Here is a 12,669-nt window from a genome sequence, read left to right on the forward strand (position 1 = left end):
AACATTAGCGAGAAGCTGAGGAAAGAGGGCAGCCTAAAGCTGAAAGTGAAGAAAAGGGAGAGAGAAATAATTGAGAAGACTTGCAGAGATTGAGAGAGAGAGAGAGAGAGAGAGAGAGAGATCATTACGAGAGGAAGGATTGTAGGTACGAGGTACAATGAAGAGAGAGATCATTGAAGAGACATATAGGGAGTGAGACCATGGGGAGGGAGTGTATTGAGAGATGGAGTAGATAGAAAGACAAGCGAAGAGAAATGCAGAGAGAGGGAACTTTGAGAGAGGGATGATTGCAGATATGAAGAAGCCAAAGGACACCATTAGAAGACAAAGGAAGGAGAGTAACTGATATATGGAGGGAAAACATCTGAACAGCTCAGAGAGACTGAGAGGGAAGTTCAATTTCCTTGACAGAGAGCTAGAGGGAGGGTTGAGGAGTATGCAATGTGGATAAGACAACCAAAAAGACTATTTAGTGGGAAAGAGGGGTGTGAGTCAGAATAGAGGCAAACTTCACAAGCCATCCCTTCCAGGGTCAGCCAAAATATCTGGCAAGTGAGAATCTAACCCTTCGATTAATAGAAAGTTCCAAACCTGCCACACCAGGGCAATCACCTGCAAGAAGCCTAAATGACAAAGGCCCCGCAGACTCAAACCATCAGTCTGCCCCTGACCCTGGGACATGCAGCAGAGACCACACCAAATATCTGAAAGACAATCAAGACAATGCTTCTCTCAGAGGTGCTTGGCAGAAGAAAGGTCCCCTCCTGAAGAGAGAAGATTTGCTGTGCATATTTTTGTTTTGAACACTGGGAGCACTTTTCAACTTTTGATTTGTGTTGCCATGGATTTTGATTGGCTTTGGACTTTGGAAACTGAACACTTTTACAGAGACTCCCCTTTGACGCAAGAGGGGCAATGCCTGTCCCTTCTGACCTTTTGAAGGATCTCAATGGTGTTGTCCCTCAATTTAGACACATGCACTTTACATTTGGTTTCTGTTATTTTCCTGACATCCTTAGCGACACTTTTGGCAAATTATCCAGGCACTGTTAGTATTTCCTTTGGCAAGCATCCTGACACTTTATGTTTGGCAAGCACTTGTATACATAAAATATTTGTTTTGAATATATTTCTTTATTTTATTTAATGTGTTACATAGTTAAGCAAAGATGAGAAACTTTTCACCATGCAACAAGAAGAAAAAAGAAGGTTAAAATCACACAACCACAGAATGAAGGATCCTATTGGTACCTCAAAGGCCAAATCATCCATTCTCCTGCTCACATCCCCATTCAGTGCACTTGGAGGACATTCAAAATAGAGGACAACTTTTTCCACATAATTGTGAAAAAGATCATGCAGGCTACGTTATTGCCATTCATATACTTCATCCACGTCCCCTCATTTGCATGGCCAGCGGTGGTCCTTAGCATCCCTACTGCTTCACATCTCATTAGGAGATGTGAAGCAGTAGACCCAGCTCTGGTTATTTCAAGAGTCTTGACTGCACTCATTTTGATCCTTAAATAGTCCCAAATCGGGGAGTTACCCACAAACTGGTGTATGTATTCAGAGCAACTCTCTTGCAGAAGGATATTTTCAAGGAACAAAGCTGGGTTACTCATCCCAGATAGCTTAGTGGTCTGCTGGTCATAGTAGCTTTGGGGAATGGTCGATTTCATGATAGAATTGTGTTCATAATAATAAAGGCTCTGAGGGTGACCCAATGCCAGCGATCCGCCGTCACAAAGATATTGGCCATATTGCTGTTAGGCATAAACCTTGCCTTTAGGGTTACTGCCTCATAAATGTAGTCATTTAAAGATCCACAGGGGGCGTTGGCCAATGTCCAGTGTGTATTAACACATGCCAGTTGGAATCTCGCCTCACATGGAGACAAATTAAATTCGAGGTGGACCAAATCCACTGGAACCCGCGCTGGTAATCTAAACTATTTTTTCAACAGCTTGGTCTCCAACTCACTAAGATCTGGAATATTATAAAACGCCCAGGACTCAGCGCCACACATGGGGATCGGGAGGATCTTAGCAATGTATAATTGGACCAGTATCCCTAAGGAATAACCCCCTCCTCTGTGGACCAGTTTGGCCAATCCACCCAGAGTGTGGGAGCATTTTCGCTCAAGGAGGTCAATGTGTCGGGTACCTGATAACTGATTGTCAAACAGGACACCTAGGTATTTATATTGATTGACCACCTCCATTTTATTCCCATCCAACCACAAATTTAGGGTATGTACCTTCGCATGAGGTTGGGTGAAAACCATAACCTTGGTTTTATTGATGTTAATTGCCAGGGAAATAATATCAGCAAATTCCTTAAATTTGTTCAAGGCTGCCTGGAGCACAGCAGGGGTGAGGTCTAACAGGACTATATCATCCGCGTACCCCATCCACTGGAGAAGTATGTTCCCCAATTTCGGTGGTATCGAAATGGAATTACTCACTGCCGATCCCATGTCTGCCAAGTATAGCTTATAATGCGGGGGGGGGGGGCAAGAATGCACCCCTGTTTAAGTCCCTGGTGGGTAGGAATCCAAGATTTTGTCCTGCCAGATTTGTCAAGCCTGGCTTTAACTCTAGTCCTATCATGGAGAGCAATTATAATAGTAAGGAGCCCTGAGGGAATGCTGCAGTTAGCAAGCTTGTTCCTAAGCCTGGTCCTATTAACCGAGTCGAAGGCCGCGTGGCCGTCAATAAATGCTATGTACACTGTTCTCCAATGGATACTCCAGGCTTGTTGGATAATAGTTGACAGGGCCAGGCAATTAGTAGTGGTACTCAGGCCCTTCTGAAAGCCTGCCTGGTTGAATGGGATAAGTCCGGAGCTTTCAGCCCAGTTCCATAGTTCATCAAGCAATAAGCGAGAGAAGATCTTACAAGGGGCATACAACATCTCTAATAAGCGGTAATTGCTAGGTTCACTACAGCCACCCGTTTTCCAAATTGGCAGGATAATACTATCGTGCCACGACAGAGGGATCGATTGGGCTTCTCCGATCCAATGGAAGAGCCAGTCAAGGGCACCAACCCAGTGCACAGGGTCAGATTTAATCAGGGTACGGCAATTACGATCAGGGCCCGGAGCGCTGGATGATTTGCTTCTCCCAATTTGCTTCAAAATATCAGCAGGTACTTTAGAATACACCCATTTGTCCGAGTGGAGATTTATGTATGGAGCGACTGTATCTACCTTCCCCAGTGATCTTGAAATGTGCTCTACCCATACTAGTTCCGAGATGCCAATTACGTTGAGGGTAACAAGTAGGCTGTCCCGGTTTTCCGGGGTTTTTTTCATTTTCCAAACCCTGTCCGGGGATTAGAAGGCTGGCTGGCTACGGTCCCAGTTTTTGCTGGGACCCGATTTTCGAAATCCCGTAATCGAGTCCCGGCATGATTGTTCCTGTGCATAAATGGCAGTGTGAATGCTTTTCACGCCCCCATTTCCTCCCCCTACCAATCCCTGGCGCTCTCCTCCAATGAGAGTAGTGCACCTGTGAGCAAACCCTTTCCCCACCCCGTGCAACAGGCCAGTGACATAGAAGTAGGACTACAGTTTTATTGTAGTCCTACATCTATGTCTATGGCCTGTCCTGTTTATTTGTATCTGGTCACCCTAGTCACAGGGGAGTCGCCCCAATGGTGCTCTGAAACTGGCAAATGTTGTTAGTCAGTGCATAGCCCACTAAGGAGCGCCAGCATGAGCACTCTAGTTCATACCTACGATGCCTCAACCATTTACCATAATTGCTTTTGGCCTGGCTGGCTCGCAAAGCAATTTCAGAAGCATCCAAGGCCATTCGTGATGGATTCCTAATGAAGGAATGCCGTTTTTTCCTGTTTTTGTTGATTAGCTCATCAAACGAGTGTTTGTGAATCCCAGTGATTTGGCCGAAGCCAAAATTATCGAGGCTGAAATGACCGAAACCAAAGTGTTCGAATAACCAAAAGTTCGAACACTTTGTTTTCGGACATTACAGCCGCAATAATTTGCAAAAAAACACACACACACACACACACACACACACCGCTCAATATACCATGAAGTATAGTGAGCGGGGCAATGCGGGGGACACCGCCGCAGCCCCCGTTTCTTTTTTTTCTTTCTTTTTTTTTTTAACACGGACGGCTGCGGGGAGCGGGGCAATGCGGGGGACACCCCCGCAGCTCCCGTTTTTATTAAATGCTACCACCAAAGGATCGAACTTTTGGTGTTCGATCCTTTGGTGGTAGCATTTTTCAAACTTTTGGTCATTTTGACCTTTTTTTTTAGAGCATTTCAACCTAAACCGTGTTTATGGGGTCTCTCAGTAGTCACTCAGGCATTAGTGTTTCTTTTGACAAAAGTCTTAGAAATAATTGCCTGTAGTGAGCTGCCAAAATCTTTAATGGCGTTGGCTGCACAAGTGCTAGAATTTACATGCTGTCTTTCCTCTCAGCTCCCAACATTGGAGGTCAGTGCCAACTACTTGGGCGGCCACTACCGCCATCAATCTACAGTCATTCCAAGACACACGGTTCAAAGTAGAGTTAACTCTCAACTCCCCTTATAGTTCCAGGAGCAGAGGATGCATGGAGCAATTGATACTGACCAGGAGGGGTAGGTTATCACTATATAATCTGTATGTCACATGCATAGCATTTGCTGGAGTACCAGAGTTAGCAAAAAATGCGTAATCCAAGATGCTACAGGTTTTTTGTCCAATTCGAGTGTGTTTGGGGGGGATGTCAGATGGCATGAATCCGTTGGTCATTTTGAATCCAAAGGAGTAAAGATAATTTGCCCACTCAAGGCCCCTCCTACAAAAACAGGAAAGCACGCCCGCGTCCAACGAGTCAGGCAAAGCACAGTCATCTGGATCCGAGGGGGCCAATTCCTTTGGAATCCTAGAGTTAAAGACCCGACAAATAATACAAGGAAGGTATCCAAGTTGTAGGTGGAGCAATGCCTCCACTTCAGACGTACCCTGAGCATGTGGTAGCCTGTAGGGAGGATTATAGATATTCAGTATAATAACGTCTTTGGAGCCTCCACCAGAGGACCCAATTGGGAATGAGAATTTTCCCACTAATATGTTAGGTGAGTTTGAAACTATTTCCACCATGGAACGGGGTGCTTAGTGGCTAGCATTAGTCTTCCCGTGGGGCGGCCCCATGGGCCCAAGATGGCCAGCTTGTGAAGAGCTTGCCAACCATCAATGATCAGTCCGTTAGTGAGCCAAGTCTCCCGAAGTGCCACCACAGTATAATCATCTATTTGCTCCCTTAGGTCGCCACCCGCAAACAGATGGTGATGTCTGCGGGTATTCCAACTAATGAGTAAGGTCCCTGGATCCGTACGGGAAGCTAAAAACGTGATCTCTCATGCTGGGCCACCACTTGGCCAGCCAGTCCCAGTGGGATTCATCCCATGGCCATGGTGAATGGTCCCCACATTACATGATGAGCTAGGGGCGGCGGTATGTTTTTTGCCATCTAAGTAACTGCGTGGGGTGTCCCATCCCATCTTTGTGGAGAAAATCTCTTACCATTCTCGATTTTCACCAACACACAATCAACACCCATGTAACAAAAGGAGCCCACATGTTCCAATACATGAGACAGGGTACTGTTAGAAAAAAATAAACACAATTGAAGTAGGATTGGGTGCTTGCTCACAAATGTCAACAATTTGTATGTTGTTACTCTGGATATGTCGTATTGGGATGACTCTGTGGGATAAATCCAGTATATGTGCACGGTTCAAGACCAGACTGTCGTTGGTGCAGAAGAGGCACTGTATCTGGATGGCCATATGAGTTGTTCTATTTTTTTGGTTGGTCACCCCCTGGATTTAAGGGATGGTGACCGCTCGCCCCGATGGTCGGGTATCCCCTTGGTGCCTGGTCAACAATCTCTTCCAAGACAGTAGTTACAGGGATGGAGCGGCCGGTGCCCCATTCGGACCGAGCCAAAGCATTAGAAGGGGTCATAAGTCACTCTGGTTGGTTATCGGACAGAGGTTACAAATTAGTGTCAGGGACCGAGCCCTGCTTGTATTTCATCGTGGCCATACTTGGGCGAGATGATTGCATAGAACTAACCTAATTTTTCCTATTTGGGATAGATGGTATTGTTGTGAGGTTCTTAGTTGAAGCCTTCATTGGGGCACTGGTGATCGGGCAACTTTAAGTTAAGGAGCCCAGGGAGGAGATAGGCTGGTCACCGTCCAAATCTATTGCCAAAATTCCGGCAGGTTCCCCTGAATACACTGCACAGTTGGTGACAGGTAAGGGCCCTTGCTCACTTCTGTGGTTGAGTCCAAGGACTGTCTAGTTTGGAACATGGCGTACAGTGGGGCAGCTGTTTTACTTGTGCGGGCCTTACTAGGCAGCCATGCCATCATTATTCAGACTTTTCTTCTTGGTTGCCAATGGTTCATACATTAGCGCATGTTTGATGGATTTGCGCGAATGACTTCGCCTGTCAGGCACTAGTAGGCAGTCCGTAAGGATTTTGACCAGGCTATCCTGGCTGTGGTCCTTGTTCGGGCGAGGCAAAGAGTTGTTCAAAGGCGACTGTTCTAAGACGGGGGCATTGCCGAAGGAGGTAAGGAAGAAGTAACAAGAGTACGAAGCTTAGCCATAGCTGACATCTGGCTGTCAAAAGAGGCAAGTAGGGAGTCCGCCGAGGTCTTAGTCTTTGTTAGTTGATCACCCTGAGATTCGAGCCTACTCATGATTTGTTGGTGAGCGCCATTAGCAACATCTCCAAGATTCTAAACATCATTTCAGACGAACCACTTTCGTCCAGCACGTCAGGGGAATTGGGAGAGTTGGTCAGAGGAAAGAGAGGCCACTAGAGCTCAAAGATGTTACAGGATGCGGGTCAGTTACTAGTGACGTAGGCCTTAATAAGAATGGAATCTCACTATCCCAAATGGATTGACTTGTTTCAATGGCATAATTTATAATTGGGGGCAGTGATGGTGACTCAGATACTGGCACCGAGTCAACTTCTTTGCATGTTTGTAGCCCGTTCTCATTTGAAAGGTTAAAGCCCTCTTGTGGGGTATCAAGCAACACAGGACTGGAAATGGGATTAAGGGGAGAAGAAGGGGCGGCGTCGATCTGGTGCACCGTAATGTTGGTAAGGGCATTTAGCACATTTGTTATTGACTTACATCCAAAACAGGCGAGTGATATCGAAAACTCCTCCAAGAGGTCCTTATTACAAGTCCCACTAACAAGATCACTAGCGAGGTCGATATTGGTTGCTGGAAAGTAGTCAGTCATTTTCTTACTTGGCAAGTTACGTTTCAGGCCCGCTGCACAACTTCACAGTTCGTTGAGGACAGGCGCGTGCAGCACGCCTAATGTTTTTGCGCCGGGATGTCCGTTTCATCCAGTGTGAGGTGGACACCTTCTTCAAGACTTGGGGCTCGCACACCTCATTCAGCGAAGTAATGGGCACTGACTGTACATGCGGCCTAGTTTATTCAATGCAGCGCATGTCGCTACGAGTGCAGCGAAAGGGAAGCATCCTGATGCTCCAGTATGAACTGAAAGAAGGGGGGATTAGCACGTACTGGGAAGGATGAAGCTGATGTCAATAAAGACAGACCGCGAGACAGCAGTACAACACTGGAGTAAAACAAGCGAAAAGAACGTACAGGTCCAAGATGGCAGAAGTCCCTACCCTAGCAAAGGGGCAAGTTGAAAAGAGGTGAATAAGGTAATCCGCCTCTCACAGCCCGCAGAACTGCACACTACTGTTGCACAATGCACACGTACCGTGCTGGGTGTGTTTTCTTGAAGAAGGACATCCTCCAAGGCAATGGAAACAGCGAAGAGACACCCAAGCAGGACTCCAGGTGCGCTCTGGCTCGCAGAACTGCACACTTCAATGTCCCTCTCCACCAAACACATGCAAGTCCCTCTGCTGGTTTTTTATAGTCCTCCAAATAAATACTTGGAGTCTGTGTCCCCACTTCGAATGCGAAAGTGATGATGTGGCAAGTCCACAGACCACACATTGGGATCACCCCACCTTTGGAAACGTGCTTCAAAGACTGAGCTGCCCTCTTCAGTGAAGGGTTTTTTTATCTCCTGCTCTCACTTTCTCTCTTGTACCCAGTGGTCGAAGTGGGCGGGAGCGGTCGGGAGCGGTGCTCCCATACTTGTAATTTTTAAGTTTCAATGTTCCTATACTTTAATTTTAAAAACCGTTCTGGAATGGTTTAGTTTTAAAATAAAAGTGTAGGAAGAAGTTGAAGCTAGCACTTCAGTGCAGTGCACTGAACATTCTCATGAATAGCAGGTGTGTTGTTTTGGGGGTTTGGATTGTGTGTGGGAGGGGGCGCATGGATGGTGTTTGAGGGGAGCAGGGCAGAGTAGCAGGGAACATTGTTCCACTACTTCATTTCGTACTTTCCACCACGGCTTGTGGCTGCCCCCCAATTCTCATTCCTTACTCCCATACCGACTCTTTGTGTTCCTTTTGTACTACCTTCCAGGTCTTCATTTCCCTAATGGGGCAGGGTATTGCGTGACTTGTTTCCCTAATCTCCAAGGACCGGTTCCGTGGGTTTTTACTGACCATTGTTTCACCACACAGTTTTACCGCACGTGTTTAACTGTTTATTACCTTTGAACATATGGGGGAGACTCCCCGCCTCTCCTATGCCATCCAACATTTCCTCACCCAAACCAACCATCTACATTTTGCCAAATACAAATTCATGGAGTTAGAACTCCTCTGTGGAAATTGTTCTGTCAAAAGACTGAATACCATCAGGGCCTTTTGATTGGCTGTGGACCACTGATCCCTCCTCTTGCCAGTGTATTCTTTATAATTTCGTCAGTTCCACCGGATGGAGTGCCTGGCCCTCAGTATTGTACTCGTTGATCGTTTCCTGGTCGTCGGCTGAGGGTTTAAAATGGCTGACTTCGGAATCGGGCATCCGTGATGCAGTGCCGGTGTGGCTCTGAAAGTCTGTTTGACAGCCTGAGAAGGTCCCGTGTGTGTGAAGTGGTCTCTCCAGCACACCACCCAAGGATCTATTATGCAAATGCGTACTTTGGCGCGAGCGAGTATTGCAGGGGCGGGCGCGAGCTGCACTCTCTCTCCTCACGTCGACTCTCAAGTCATGGAGCCAATTCTTCTGCTGCCGGCTTGGTTTTCAGAGGACCAAGTGCACGAGCACCACAGGACTTTGCGCCATGAACCTCAAGCCACCGTGACTGCATGTGATGTTCTTATTCGCATCTATGTCTGAGCCCCTGGTTTCCCTAGATCCCCCCAACAGAGAAGTTTAGGCAGGGACTCTAGCAGATCCCCTTATACATCACCCGCAGAGGAAAGTCACACAGATGTTGGCTCCCTAGTGACTTTGTCGCACAGTATAGATGGATTTGTGCAGTAGATTCGTCCTATCTGCAGAATGTATGGTTCGGGGTGCGCCCCATTCCTGATTCACAAATGTTTGTGTTTGAGGACCCAGCAGTTCTTGCACTAGTTTCCCCTGCACCTGGTCTCCGCAGTGCAGGCGAAGTGCAGGGGGGAAATGTAAGGTAATGCTGAGAGCGGACTGCAAATACAACTTTTAGCCTTTGGATCCCGGGAGAGAATTCTTTACATAAAGCATGAGCATTTCCATCCTTTTTACGTGCCACCCCAGCAACAGGTCTGGAAATGTTTTAAAAAAAAAAAAGTAGCTTTTTAAGTCATAGGTCTTTTTTGGCCTGGCACTTCAAATGAATTTCTTGTCACCAACGTGTGATGTGCTGGCACCAGTCCTACACCGATGTGGGTGCAGGTGTAAGGAAAATGCCTGTTGCCAACATATACATGGAGAGATGGTCTGGGAGCCCCCTACATCTGCAGCCAGTCCCTCCTCTTGCAGATATGTCCAGTGTCTAGATAAGGGGGCGTGTCTGCAGGAATCTGTGACCATAAAATGTGGGGATTCATTTTTGACCTTGCATTCTGCGGTAGCACATTTCCGTGCGTCAAGCCATAGGATGCATGTGCAAAGCTGCTTTAGGTGTTAAGGTTCTTGCTACCGGTATCCACAGCGCATTGCTGTGCCTTTGCTTTGCACTGCCTGGGCCACTCCGATATACCAAGACAGACACATAGCATTTGGCTGCAGGGTGTGTTTGGCGCCTGCACTTAGCACAGTCAATGCACAAAGAGCTGGTTTGTGCAGTTTGCTCTGCTCCAATATGGCAACGTAGCCATCAGTCTGGCTGAAGACAGTGCTACTTGCATGTTCACTAACTGTACGCGTTGGTCCTTAACCGACAGTTGCTCCCTATGTTTAGAACTTAAATGGTCTAAACAAGGGCCAAGGTCAAAGGCTGCGTGCTGTGTTTACGCATGTCTGCGGCCCACCCATTTGTGGTTTCGTGGTTGTGGATAACCAGTTAGTCTGTTTGGTGGGCTCAGATTTGAGGAGAGAGGGACTGAGTAGGTTCTTCAAGGTTGGAGCTTTGGTATAAATAATGTTTGGTCGTTCCGAAATGCAGGGGATAAGATCTGAGTCTAAGAGTAGCATGTGCCAATGTTTTTTGTAAAATATGGTACAAAAACGTGCAGTCTTGTGAGTACTTCGTAATGAAGTTCACATGTGCTGGGTAATTTTCACGATCCTGTTTGTTTTTTTTGACCAAGTAGGTTAGGTCCCTCAACTGTTTCCATCGCTTTAGTGGCTTTCCTGATTATCTGTATGGGGTGCCCGCTTTCTTGGAATCTGATTCCAATTGACTTACATTCTGCTTTATAAATATATAAATATATCATCTTGGCTACAGTTTCTTCTTGATCTAAGAAATTCCCCTCTGTTGTTAATGACACTAATCTGAATGTGGAAAATTGACTATCAATCATTCTTTTTGTCCTTTGACATAAGATTTATTACTAATAAACCAAGCACTCACCAAGTGCATTCATGTTTCAGCAATGTCTGACTGACTATACCTTTAGGAGCCTAGCGCAGTCAGTGAGGATACCTTTCTCAAGTAAAACATAGCTTTTTATAGGTGAGAGTGAAAAATCACCTAACTCACCCCACGGCTGCCGCACACAACAGCTGACGGTTTGCTTATCTAACTCAGGCAAGGATTGCGCACCTCCAGCATCGTATTTTTTCTCACAAAAACGTACTCTTTCAACAATATTGCTCGGTCTTGGTGTACTTCTTGATCCCAACTGTCTGTTAAGTGACGTATGGAGGCAGAAGAGTATCGAGTGATAATGTTGCAGTGAAAAAGGCCACCAGGTGGTGACATTTCCCTAAAAATGCACCCTCCAGACAATCAAACAATTTCCCCAAATATTCTAGGACTGGAGGTAATAATATATAATCATGACCCTCCTAGAATATTTGGGGAAAGAATTTTAGGGGTCAGGAATAAAAGCTGCCTACCTGGTGACTTTTTCACAGCGACATTATCATATGGCTCTGCAGGATAGCTCAGGGGAAACACGCTCGCCTTGGAAGCAAGACAACACCGAGCAACTCAGGTTTGATCCCCAGGTCCGCGCTTAGAAATCTCTGGGGATTAAGCGTCATATAAATAATCAATTACAATTACAATATAGACTCGTCAGAAAGAGGTCAAGAAATGTTAGACTTGCTATCTGACCCAAGACTCCATGACCCGGAAAGCAACCCCCTCACTCTGTTCTCAGTGGGGCCACTGCGACTTTGCATACCCACATTTATTCTTTGTGGTTCCAGATTCCACACTGAAACACCAACATCAAACACACCCCTGTGTCAGAGGGACCCCACAACCCAACTCTGTGAGGCCAAGTCCGAACCCATCGGAAGTGATTGCTCAAGGTTTTAGCTTAGGGCCCGAGATACACACACTAGCCAGAACCCTGCTCCCATGCCTTGGTCTCCTTCTGGTAAGGGGGTGCGATAAGGCCCCCACATCTGTGGATTATATGCCGAATCCCAGGAGACAATCATAGCACCAATGGGCTGCAGCTACAGGTTATCTCTGGTACCACCAGCGCACATTTACCCTCCCACAGAAGCCTGTGGACCCGGCACTACAGGCCTACACCCTGATGGCATCTGAGATGACTAGTGGTGGCACGCTACCAATGCAATGTATGGAGGTTGACCGGCTAAGACGTTTTACAGGAACGCAATGAAGAGAGGTTATAGGAGGTTATAGGTTTACAAGTGCCTGTACCACTTGTAAACTAGCGGGGAAACAGGGAAACCATAGACGTAGAAACTATAACACAGAGCCAGGCAAAGTCACGTAGACAATCCATCCTCAGATGCCATTCAAAGTTCTTAATTCCAGGCCATTTCTGATGGTCTGGACTCCCCCACAATACATCAGCTCACTGGGGCAGCTTAATAATGAAAGACCTACCCCATGGCAGAAAAAACTGGGGGGAACTCTACTGGCTTGTGTTAGAGCAGGCATCTCCAAACGACAGAGCTAGCAGCCTTTTCTAAATATACCTCCATATTCAGGGAAGGAAAATGTGCTTATCTGCTGAGTGAGAACATGCCCCCACCCCATTAGTTCTTGCAAACACATACTGTAACATGGTAAAAACCTCAGTGAAGTCCTTTTTTCAACTAAAAAGGGGTATTCACTGAATCAGAGACTCCTGTGTATACAATGGAAACACTTTCTAG

General features: G+C 46.5%; 1 protein-coding gene across 1 annotated transcript in view; it reads left to right on the plus strand.

Annotated features, from left to right (window-relative positions):
- Positions 1–12,669, plus strand: part of RHCG (Rh family C glycoprotein) — a 265,077-nt gene that overhangs the window by 68,983 nt on the left and 183,425 nt on the right. The window lies entirely within an intron of this gene.

This window comes from Ambystoma mexicanum, chromosome 11 (genome assembly GCF_040938575.1).
Source record: "Ambystoma mexicanum isolate Mex_15411 chromosome 11, UKY_AmexF1_1, whole genome shotgun sequence".
Lineage (NCBI taxonomy): Eukaryota > Metazoa > Chordata > Amphibia > Caudata > Ambystomatidae > Ambystoma > Ambystoma mexicanum.